This window comes from Oncorhynchus kisutch, unplaced genomic scaffold (genome assembly GCF_002021735.2).
Source record: "Oncorhynchus kisutch isolate 150728-3 unplaced genomic scaffold, Okis_V2 scaffold797, whole genome shotgun sequence".
In the NCBI taxonomy this organism is placed as follows: domain Eukaryota; kingdom Metazoa; phylum Chordata; class Actinopteri; order Salmoniformes; family Salmonidae; genus Oncorhynchus; species Oncorhynchus kisutch.
In genome coordinates this window covers 51,470-62,739 of record NW_022262742.1, presented here as the reverse complement: position 1 = coordinate 62,739, position 11,270 = coordinate 51,470, and the positions used below count along the sequence as shown (strand labels likewise).

At 43.0% G+C, this 11,270-nt stretch overlaps 1 long non-coding RNA gene across 1 annotated transcript; it reads left to right on the top strand.

The window, feature by feature from the left end:
* The first annotated feature begins 511 nt into the window (after positions 1 to 511).
* Positions 512 to 5,651, top strand: LOC116362158 (uncharacterized). The gene is made up of 3 exons (XR_004207715.1): positions 512 to 628; positions 5,234 to 5,279; positions 5,518 to 5,651. It is a non-coding gene; the product is annotated as an uncharacterized LOC116362158 (long non-coding RNA).
* Positions 5,652 to 11,270: the final 5,619 nt, after the last annotated feature.

Sequence of the window (11,270 nt, the reverse complement as noted above, 5' to 3'; positions counted from 1 at the left end):
CAGGAACCACAGGGTTTACAGGACATGCCGATAGGGGAGCCGCAAGTAGTGGCAGCTGGGTGGCGGTGTGGGCTAACGTTAATGTGCCGCTAATATTATCATTTTTAATATTGTAAAAAAAATTATGCATTATAATAACCTATGGGACTTGTTATACATCAAATATGATCCTTGCAAAGATAACAGTAGTAGGCTATCATAATTCTACCTAAATTATAATAATAATAGGTGACTCCAGAACACATTAATTACGAATCTTGAAATCAGGCAATAGAATCTATGTGTATTTATAGCGAAAACCTGTTCTGTTAAATTTTTTTATATATTGGCCATTATAAACTGGGTGTTTTGAGCCCTGAATGCTGATTGGCTGAAAGCTATGGTATATCAGAGCGTAAAACATTTATTTGTCCTCTTCTAATTAAGTTGGTAACCAGTTTATAATAACTGTGCGTTGTGTCACGTGTAAGAACAGCTCTTAGCTGTGGTATATTGTCCACTGATCACTGATAGTGATGCGGCTGAGAGAGATTTTGTTGATAATCAGAATGATGAAGATGAGGAAAAGGTGAAGAAGGATCCCCTGCCTCAGATGCAGCAGGATGCCGTGAAAAGAAATAAAGTCAAGGTAAGGGAATAGATTGAGCAGAGATGTGGATATTTGTGATATCTTTCATATCTATAACCTGCCCCTACAGCATGTTGTTCCGAGGAAGGTAAATTGCCCATGCAATACCCTTTTATCTCCTAATAGTAAATCTAGGGCTGACCCCATTTGGTCGACAGTTTGGTCGATAGGCTGTTGGTTGACTGGGATTTCTTAAGTCGAGCAGCCGCATTTTCTTCATGGTGCACATGGACACCTGTCTGATTCGCGCCTGTCTCAGTTGACTAATCCATTGCCGAGGCCACGGGGATGGCACAGTCTATCACGCTAAGACGTAATACTGACATTGTATATGGTTATATCGTGAAAATAATGGTGCAACACTAATAAATCAAATATTATTTTATAACAAATGCGCTTTCTCCTGCATTGGATACGGTCGCTGTCCATGGTTCTGAAACATAATCTTCAGTGCTCCGTAGAATTGCCGCCCTTTCCTATGTTGCTATGTGCATAATAGCAAAGTTAACCAGCATATTGGGATTGAGAACAATGCTGCAGAGGCAGCAGCAGTAGCAGTAGCAGAGACAGGGAAACAGCCCTGGCCTTAGCCTAATTGTCTAAGAAAATTGAGGAGAGAGGAAAACCCAACTAAATTAGGTGTATAATCAAAAGCCTAATTGTTAAATGTGCCTGGCTTTGTAAATCATCCATATACACTGCTCAAATAAAGGGAACACTTAAACAACACAATGTAACTCCAAGTCAATCACACTTCTGTGAAATCAAACTGTCCACTTAGGAAGCAACACTGATTGACAATAAATTTAACATGCTGTTGTGCAAATGGAATAGACACTTTCAACAGTTGGAAATGATAGGCAATTTGCAAGAAACCCCCAATAAAGGAGTGGTTCTGCAGGTGGGGACCACAGACCACTTCTCAGTTCCTATGCTTCCTGGCTGATGTTTTGGTCACTTTTGAATGCTGGCGGTGCTTTCACTCTAGTGGTAGCATGAGACGGAGTCTACAACCCACACAAGTGGCTCAGGTAGTACAGCTCATCCAGGATGGCACATCAATGCGAGCTGTGGCAAGAAGGTTTGCTGTGTCTGTCAGCGTAGTGTCCAGAGCATGGAGGCGCTACCAGGAGACAGGCCAGTACATCAGGAGACGTGGAGGAGGCCGTAGGAGGGCAACAACCCAGCAGCAGGACCGCTACCTCCGCCTTTGTGCAAGGAGTAGCAGGAGGAGCACTGCCAGAGCACTGCAAAATGACCACCAGCAGGCCACAAATGTGCATGTGTCTGCTCAAACGGTCAGAAACAGACTCCATGAGGGTGGTATGAGGGCCCGACGTCCACAGGTGGGGGTTGTGCTTACAGCCCAACACCGTGCAGGATGTTTTTCATTTGCCAGAGAACACCAAGATTGGCAAATTCGCCACTGGCGCCCTGTGCTCTTCACAGATGAAAGCAGGTTCACACTGAGCACATGTGACAGACGTGACATTCTGGAGATGCCGTGGAGAACGTTCTGCTGCCTGCAACATCCTCCAGCATGACCGGTTTGGCGGAGGGTCAGTTATGGTGTGGGGTGGCATTTCTTTGGGGGGCCGCACAGCCCTCCATGTGCTCGCCAGAGGTAGCCTGACTGCCATTAGGTACCGAGATGAGATCCTCAGACCCCTTGTGAGACCATATGCTGGTGCGGTTGGCCCTGGGTTTCTCCTAATGCTAGACAATGCTAGACCTCATGTGGCTGGAGTGTGTCAGCAGTTCCTGCAAGAGAAAGGCATTGCTGCTATGGACTGGCCGCCCGTTCCCCAGACCTGAATCCAATTGAGCACATCTGGGACATCATGTCTCTCTCCCTCCACCAACGCCACGTTGCATTACAGACTGTCCAGGAGTTGGAGGATGCTTTAGTCAAGGTCTGGGAGGAGATCCCTCAGGAGACCATCCGCCACCTCATCAGGAGCATGCCCAGGCGTTGTAGGTAGGTCATACAGGCACGTGGAGGCCACACACACTACTGAGCCTCATTTTGACTTGTTTTAAGGACATGACATCAAAGTTGGATCAGCCTGTAGTGTGGTTTTCCACTTTAATTTTGAGTGTGACTCCAAATCCAGACCTCCATGGGTTGATACATTTGATTTCCATTGATAATTTTTGTGTGATTTTGTTGTCAGCACATTCAACTATGTAAAGAAAAAAGTATTTAATAAGAATATTTCATTCATTCAGATCTAGGATGTGTTTTTTTAGTGTTCCCTTTATTTTTTTGAGCAGTGTATATATTACCAGTCGAAAGGGTTTTTCTTTATTTTTACTATTTTCTACATTGTAGAATAATAGTGAAGACATCAAAACTATGAAATAACACATATGGAATCATGTAGGTATCAAAAAAATGTTAAACAAATCAAAATATATTTTACATTTGAGATTCTTCAAAGTAGCCCTTTGCCTTGATGACAGCTTTGCACACGCTTGGCATTCTCTCAACCAGCTTCATGAGGTAGTCACCTGGAATGCATTTCATAAGTTAACATGTGTGCCTTGTTAAAAATTAAGTAAAGGAATTTCTTTCCTTCTTAATGCATTTGAGCCAATCAGTTGTGTTGTGACAAGGTAGGGTTGGTATACATAAGATAGCCCTATTTGGTAAAAGACCAAGTCCATATTATGGCAAGAACAGCTCAAATAAGCAAAGAGAAACAGCAGTCCGTCATTACTTTAAGACATGAAGTTCAGTCAATCCGGAAAATTTAAAGAACTTTGAACTTTTCATCAAGTGCAAAAACAATCAAGTCGCAAAAACCATCAAGCACAACGATGAAACTGGCTCTCATGAGGACCGCCACAGGAAAGGAAGACAGAGTTAACTCGGCTGCAGAGGATACGTTCTTTAGAGTTAACTGCACCTCACATTGCAGCCCAAATAAATGCTTCACAGAGTTCAAGTCACAGACACATCTCAACATCAACTGTTCAGAGGAGACTGCGTGAATCAGGCCTTCGTGGTCAAATTGCTGCGAAGAAAGCACTACTAAAGGACACCAATAAGAAGAAGAGACTTGCTTGAGCCAAGAAACACAAGCAATGGACATTAGACTGGTGGAAATCTGTCCTTTGGTCTGATAAGTCCAAATTCCAACAATGTCTTTGTGAGAGTAGTACAGATGATCTCCGCATGTGTGGTTCCGACCATGAAGCATGGAGGAGGTGTGATAATGTGGGGGCGCTTTGTTGGTGACACTGTCTGTGATTTATTTAGAATTCAAGGCACACTTAACCAGCATGGCTACCATAGTATTCTGCAGTGATACGCCATCTCATCTGGTTTGCGTCTCCAGGCTGTGTAAGGGCTATTTGACCAAGAAGGAGAGTGATGGAGGGCTCCATCAGATGACCTGACATCCACAATCACCCAACCTCAACCCAATTGAGATGTTTTGGGATGAATTGGACCACAGAGTGAAGGAAAAGCAGCCAATAAGTTCTCAGCATATGTGGGAACTCCTTCAAGACTGTTGGAAAAGCATTCCAGGTGAAGCTGGTTGAGAGAATGCCAAGAGTGTGCAAAGCTGCCATCAAGGCAAAGGATGGCTACTTTGAAGAATCTCAAATATAAAATATATTTCGATTTTTTTAAACACTTTTTGGTACCTAAATGATTCCATATGTGTTATTTCATAGTTGTGATGTCTTCACTACTATTCTACAATGTAGAAAATAGTACAAATAAAGAAAAGCCTTGAATCAGTAGGTGTGTCCAAACTTTTGACTGGTACTGTATACATATATACAGGAGTAAGACAGATATAGCTTCTGTTGCCTGTTTGAGTATTTGTTTAATAGACTACTGATTCTGTGAGCACCAAGCCTCATGCACCGGCAAAATGTTGTATTAAGCAATTTCACAAATTCGGCTGTTTTTAATATTTGCTATACTGTAATAATGGCTTTATAATTTTTAGTCATTAGAACAGACTGGTATTGCTTAACATTTGCTTAACCTTTTGCGCGTAGGGGGCAGTATTTTCGTTTTTGGCTAAAAAACATACCCATTTGAAACGGCCTATTTCTCAGCCCCAGAAACTAGAATATGCATATAATTGTCAGATTATGATAGAAAACACTCTAAAGTTTCCAGAACTGTAAAGAAGACGTTTCCAGAACTGTAAGGAAGAAACTAAATGGCTGAAATGATATTGCGTCTTCAGCATGGACAGCAAAATAAACAGTTGCTGTTATGTGGTGCCTTTTCGCTGCAGTAGGGAGGAGAGCGAGACAACGTGCACCTGTCACACAGGCACTCGCTGTCATTTCTTTTAATACAGTGTCACCATTGGGCTCTTTCTTGAGTCATTTGTGTGTCTTAATTATTTAATTAAAGCTCAGTGCCTATGTAGGTGATTGTATTCAAACACATAGGCTGTGTCTGATATGGAAAAATACATTTTAACATTAGAACAGGATGACTCTCGGTCGACAAATTTTTTTTTTTGTCGGGGACAGCCCTGCAATCAGTCTTACCCTTGCTCTACTCAAAGGGCTGTATTGGAATGGCTTCATACAGTATCTACGTGTATATCATTGACTGTATTGTCTTTTTAGGCCAAGAGGACCAAGAGAAACAAAGTGGAGCAGATCACTGATGCAGGTCATAAATGAAACTCTAATTTCACTGAATGTAATCCTTTTGCATGTAAATGTAATTTAGTATGGAGCAGAGGACCTATTGGATCTATTGAGCAGAGGACTAATAGCAGAGTGCACATGTTATACTTTCTTGGCTACTTAACTTCACAAAGTACACAAAGTTGGCGAATACATATTTGCCTCAGAAGGTTACATGTTTTCTGACTTCTTTACCTTGGTGAATGCTGCTTTGCACACAGGTCCCTCTACATCTGTGGAATTCTCTGGGATGGCAGTTCAGGGGACATCTCACCAGGGACAATCTAATGAGAAGATCCTAAGTGAGTGTGTCTCCAGGGCCTGTCAGACCAGGGCTCTTGACCTCCCGCCAATCGATCCGAATGCTTTCAACCCGATTATCATCCGGTTTCTGGAAAAACTTACTGAGGAGTATGTCCAAACTTTTATTGTAGTATTTGAATGCAATGTCATCTGGAGGATTTTATAAATTGTATGTGTGTTGGTGTGCTTTTTGGTGCTAAAAACATCTAATTATCTCCTATAGGCAATGGAGGCAGTTAAGCATTGGCAGGATGGACCCTGTAAGTCCCTTAACCCTGAAAATGATTCATAGATATATTAATAGATGTTTCAAGAATATTAGATACAAACCTTTTATCTATCTACAGTATCATCCACATTATCACAAACAGTTTCATTCAAAGAGCTTTTTAGTAGCCTACTGCTTTTCATGCTTTCCAATGTATGCCACTTTCATGATTCTCATGAACATATGTGAGATTGTTGGTATCTCTTCGAGGAGCTTGGTTTCAGAGCCCGGCTATGAGTAATCTACCTACACTGTTTCGGTCCTACAGGTGATGAGGGCATTGCTTGCAGAGATGTGCCTGGAGATTGTGCGGTTTGTATCTGAGGCCATCCTGGAGGTCATCATCCCTGCAATTTTCCGTTTTGTACGGATATACAGCCATGTGTCTCCAGTATCCGGCAAGTCTCTGACAGAATCAGAGAGATCCTCTAGCACAAACCTGAAGGTTCGCAAGAGAGGCAGCAGCAAATCCTCAAGGTCTTGCACGGCCAAATCAAGCTCCTCTCGTAATGGGTATGTTCAGTCATTCCTAAAGAAACCGGTTTCACCTAACTATTCATAACCCATTTTGTGAAAATATGTTTTGTTATCTGTATAACAGTTTACTCTTAATGACCAATTTAACTGATTACTGAATGATGTATTAATGTCACTACCGTGTCTACTATTGAATATGGAATGCTGTATTGTTTGCTTTGTATTCTCAAAGGTCTCAGACAGTGTTGCCAAATACTCAGGGAGATGGTGAGTCTATATCATCTGAGCCACTCAGTGACTTTTTTGGGATTACTGAGGACAGTCTCCTCACTGGTGTCCAGGATTCCTTCAAAGAGTCGCTGAACAATGTCCTCTGTATCCAAAGAGAGGACCAGGTAGACACTCAAAGTCTATCCCGGGTTATTGTTGGAGAAGTGTCAAAGAAGGTCAATTCCATAATCTCTGTGGCCATCCAAACTCCCATCTCTGGCCGAATGTCCCCTGTTATTTTTGCCAGTGGTGGTGTCTCCAGAACCAAGGTTGTTGAGAAGATGGTGTCTGGCGTTTCCAACATACTTCAGATGTATATTAATGGGAAGAGTGTTGAGCAGATTGTTGTTCTCAGAGAGGATGGTGTTGAGGTGGATATGACACATTTAACAGGACAGGTCATGACAGCCCTCAGTGGCACTGTTTTGAACTTCAGCAATAAGGAAGAAAATGACCCCGACAAGAGGGAACTGCTTTGTGTTGTTGCTGACCATATGAAGATGCTTGAAGCTTGTAAAAGTCCTGAGGAGATGCTAAAACAAGGAGAGAGCAACCTCAATATCAAAGGTGCCAAATCTAGTCTTCGTCTGTCAACACAAAGTATGGATAGACTACTCACTGAGGAGTTTCAGACCAAGGCCACTGAATCGATCCGGGAGATTGTTAAAAGATTCAGGGGTTGTACATCATGTTGTTCTGGCACTATATCATCTAGTCCAACTCCTCGGATAGGTGAGATCAGAGACCTTATGATTGACCCTGAGGCCTCTGAGTTGGTAAGTACCTTTGTTTCAGACATGGACAATCTTACCCAGTCTATCAGGGCATCCTGCTCTCCTGCACAGAGTGAGCAGATCCTTCTTGAAAACCATCAGAGTAAGATCTGGTCTTACACTGTTGGTTGTTACTACGACATGAAAAATACGCTGAAGCGGATTCTTACCTGTCCAGAAAAAGGGTATCTCGCAAGTACATTTGTGGGGAGCACAAAAGATTATTTCACAATGGTTCCAACTTTGTGCCTAGACATCGGTCATTCGAGTAATGGTGAGGCTGACACATCGGACTCCATTTCTTGTAAACCACTTTTAATAACCCCCTCATCTATGAATGAACAAAAAGGACAAAGTGAGACCCCAAAACCTCTCTTGGCTCTCAACAAGTATTTGCAAGACCAAGTCCTCCTTGACACCACAAAAGCGATTGCCAGCCAGGTTCTTGTCTTGTATAAGACTGAGGTGATAGAGAAGTTCTCATCTTCTGTTGGAGAGTGTGATTCTGAAGAGTCTCTGGAGGCCATTCTATTTGTGGATGGCATCATGTCTGACTTGAATGATTTCACCAGTTCTTGTTCCCCCTCACCATCTGAGTTGTTAGACAGTGAACAATGTCTCTCCCATCTCACTTTTCCACTTGGTCTGCAGGACAGCACCACCAACAGTGAATCTACCCAGAGTCTTCCAGTTATAAATATGAAGAAACTCTCCAGTGTGTCTTTCCAGACAAAGGCTAGAAAGGCAGTGAGCGAAGCTCTGAGATCTGTCAACCCCTTTACAAACAGCTTACTGGGAGACTCTGAAGCATCTAAATTGCTGGACACTAGTTGCTGGACACATTAGTCAGATCCTCACTGTGTATCACTCTGAGGAATCCATGGAGGAATGCCTCTCTAGCCTAAAAGGAGATACAGAAGACCTGTCCAAGCTTTTGGATGCCGTTGTTTCTCAGATTGACGTCCTTGCCGCCTCCAAATCATATCTATCTGTTGATGACTATGCTGTCAATACACAGGACAATTTGCATGGTGAGATCAACAATGATGAGGAGGAGGCATCCTCTAGAAGTCTTAAATCCACAGCCTTTGACAAACTATGTAATGATGAGTTTCAAACGAAAGCCTCACATATGGCTGGTGGGATCCTTCAATCAGGGTTAATTGGCATTGTAAATACCAGCCTTGATGGTAGAAGTGCAGACATTTGTGCAGAGTCCAGTAACGATGGTGATGATAGAGATGTCAAAATCCTTCAGAAGAGTGGAACTCCACCTTTGTTCACCTCTTCTCTGCACACCAATTCTGCAGCATCCAACATCATCATAAGCATCACTAAAGACCTTAATAGCTTCACCCAGATCACTAAAATGTCTGATGCTTCAGTGTCTGGCCAGTTAGAGAGATCCCTGTCAGCTTCAACCCTTCCTGTCAGTGTTCAGAACGGGGCCAATGTGAAAGGAAAGATCATTTGGCCAGGCACTGTAAACCTGTTCAACAATGTGTTCATCAAGGTCAAGGATTTTTTTGCCCAGCAACAACCGGTCCTCCTAAACAATGTGGTTGAGGCCCCCAAACATGCCGAATCCATATGCAGAACAGCTACTTCTACACAAATGACTTACAGTGAACATGAAGGCAGCCAGATAAGCATGGTAATTTATTCCAAAGCCTTAATTAGTCAGACTCTGATGACAATCCAGAGGAGTGTGTCTATGTCAGAGAGGATGAGCACCTCAGAGAAAGGCCTCTTGACTCGTTCCATCGTGGGCTCCATGTTGGAGGATGTTGACATGGTGAGAACTGATGGACACGAGATACACCGGCCATCCTCCTCAAAGTCCTCCCTGTCCATCACCTCTGCCATGACCAGAGGGTCCCAGAGTGATTTTACAAATTCTCTTCCAGGCACTCCAGTCCCCAATGAGTGGCCTGTTGAAATCTATTGTCCTATCATTAGGAGTTCGGTCATTGATATGAGTGACTCCTCAACTCAAGTTTATGACCTCATAAAAAGTCACAATACCCCCCAGGCTCATTTTGTGCCAGCTGGCAAGAGCATGTCTGCCTCTATTCTTTTGAAGCTGAAGACAGGATTGAATTCTTCTGAAGAATCCAGGGAGTTTCCATCTGACCTTGTATACTCCTTTGCTACGGAGTCAATAAAACGTCTGCTACAGCAGATTGTCTTCTGGCTTCCTCCACCATCACAAGGATCCGATTTCTGCCAAACTATCATCTCTGATGATTCTCTGCAGGAAACAAGTTGGCTTATGCCGAGCTCTTCTGCCATCTCCGTTAGTTCCTCACAGGTTTACTTTGACACAAAGAGCCTTTTCACCAATATAATGGTCGATCAGGTCATGGATACCTGTTCTGTGGCCTCCAATTCATCAGAATAATTATTAGAGTTGATTAACATAATCAATGGGTTGTCCCCAACTGATGCTGGAACACTTGACTCTGACAGACCGGCTCTCATGACCACTAGCTGTCAGTCTAGTTCCAAATCATTGGCTAGACCCTCTCTGTCTGGCAGCAGCACACACAATGGTGGAACTGTGGATATTCAAGTTTTAGGAGAGGTGGAATCCAAGATGGACAACAAAGATCTGGAGATGTCTAGTGTCTCTGTGCATCCATCAACTCCATCAGCCATGGACTCTGATACACATGCATCATTTGACTCCACTAGCAATGACGACACCTCTTTGGTACTTTTACTGATTGTTAGATTGCTGTCAATGATCACCCCTTTCACATTACTGGAATCCTCTGACATTGGTGAAACATCAAGAGTTCTCACAAAGAGGATTCTGTCTGAGTTCTGTGGCACCTCAGGCCTTGAACCAACTCAAGCCTACCCCCAGAATCTGAAAATCAAAAAGATTTTCAAGGCTGTCTACAAGGGGCTTCTTCAAGAATTTGGGTCAGAGAAGATGCTCCAGGTTGCAATGAAGTCAACGGATTATGCATTTGACGATGCCCTGGTCAAATCATTAACTAGGGAACTACTAGCTAAATGCAATGAGGCTAGCTCTTCACCTCCCTCCATGACACAGTTGTCATCACACAATGTACTTGGCAGTGACGAGGTAGGTCATTCTGGACTTACTTGTAGAAAGGAAAAGAAGAGAGGAAGATTCAGCGCTCTCTGTGGACTCAACCCAAAGGTACATATGTCATCAAAATACACATTTTTAAGATTATTTTTATTCATTATACGTACAGTATGATGGTAAACACTGATACCCTTTGTGTGCAATTTCTCCTACTGTATAAATGACTGTTTGTTACCCAGAGTACAAAGAAGGTCAACAAGAAGAACCACTGCACTCCAACACCTTCCCAGAACCAGACCCCTGCCGTCAGTGAAACAGGTAAGTCAATACACTCAAATGTGTACTGAACAAAAATATAAACGCAACATGCAACAATTTAAAAGATTTTATTGAGTTACAGTTCATATATGGAAATCAGTCAATTGAAATACGTTCATTAGGCCCTTATCTATGGATTTCACATGGCTGGGAACACAGATATGCATCTGTTCGTCACAGATACCTTAAAAAAGGTAGGGGCGTGGATCAGTAAACCAGTCAGTATCTGGTGTGATCACCATTTTCCTCATGCAGCGTGACACTTCTCCTTCGCATAGAGTTGATCAGGCTGTTGATTGTGGCCTATGGAATGTTGTCCCACTCCTCTTCAATAGCTGTGCGAAGTTGTTGAATATTGGTGGGAACTGGAACACGCTGTTGTACACGTCAATCCAGAGCATCACAAACATGCTAAATGGGTGACATGTCTGGTGAGTATGCAGGCCTTTCGACATGGGGCCATGCATTACCATGCTGAAACATTAGGTGATGGCGGCGGATGAA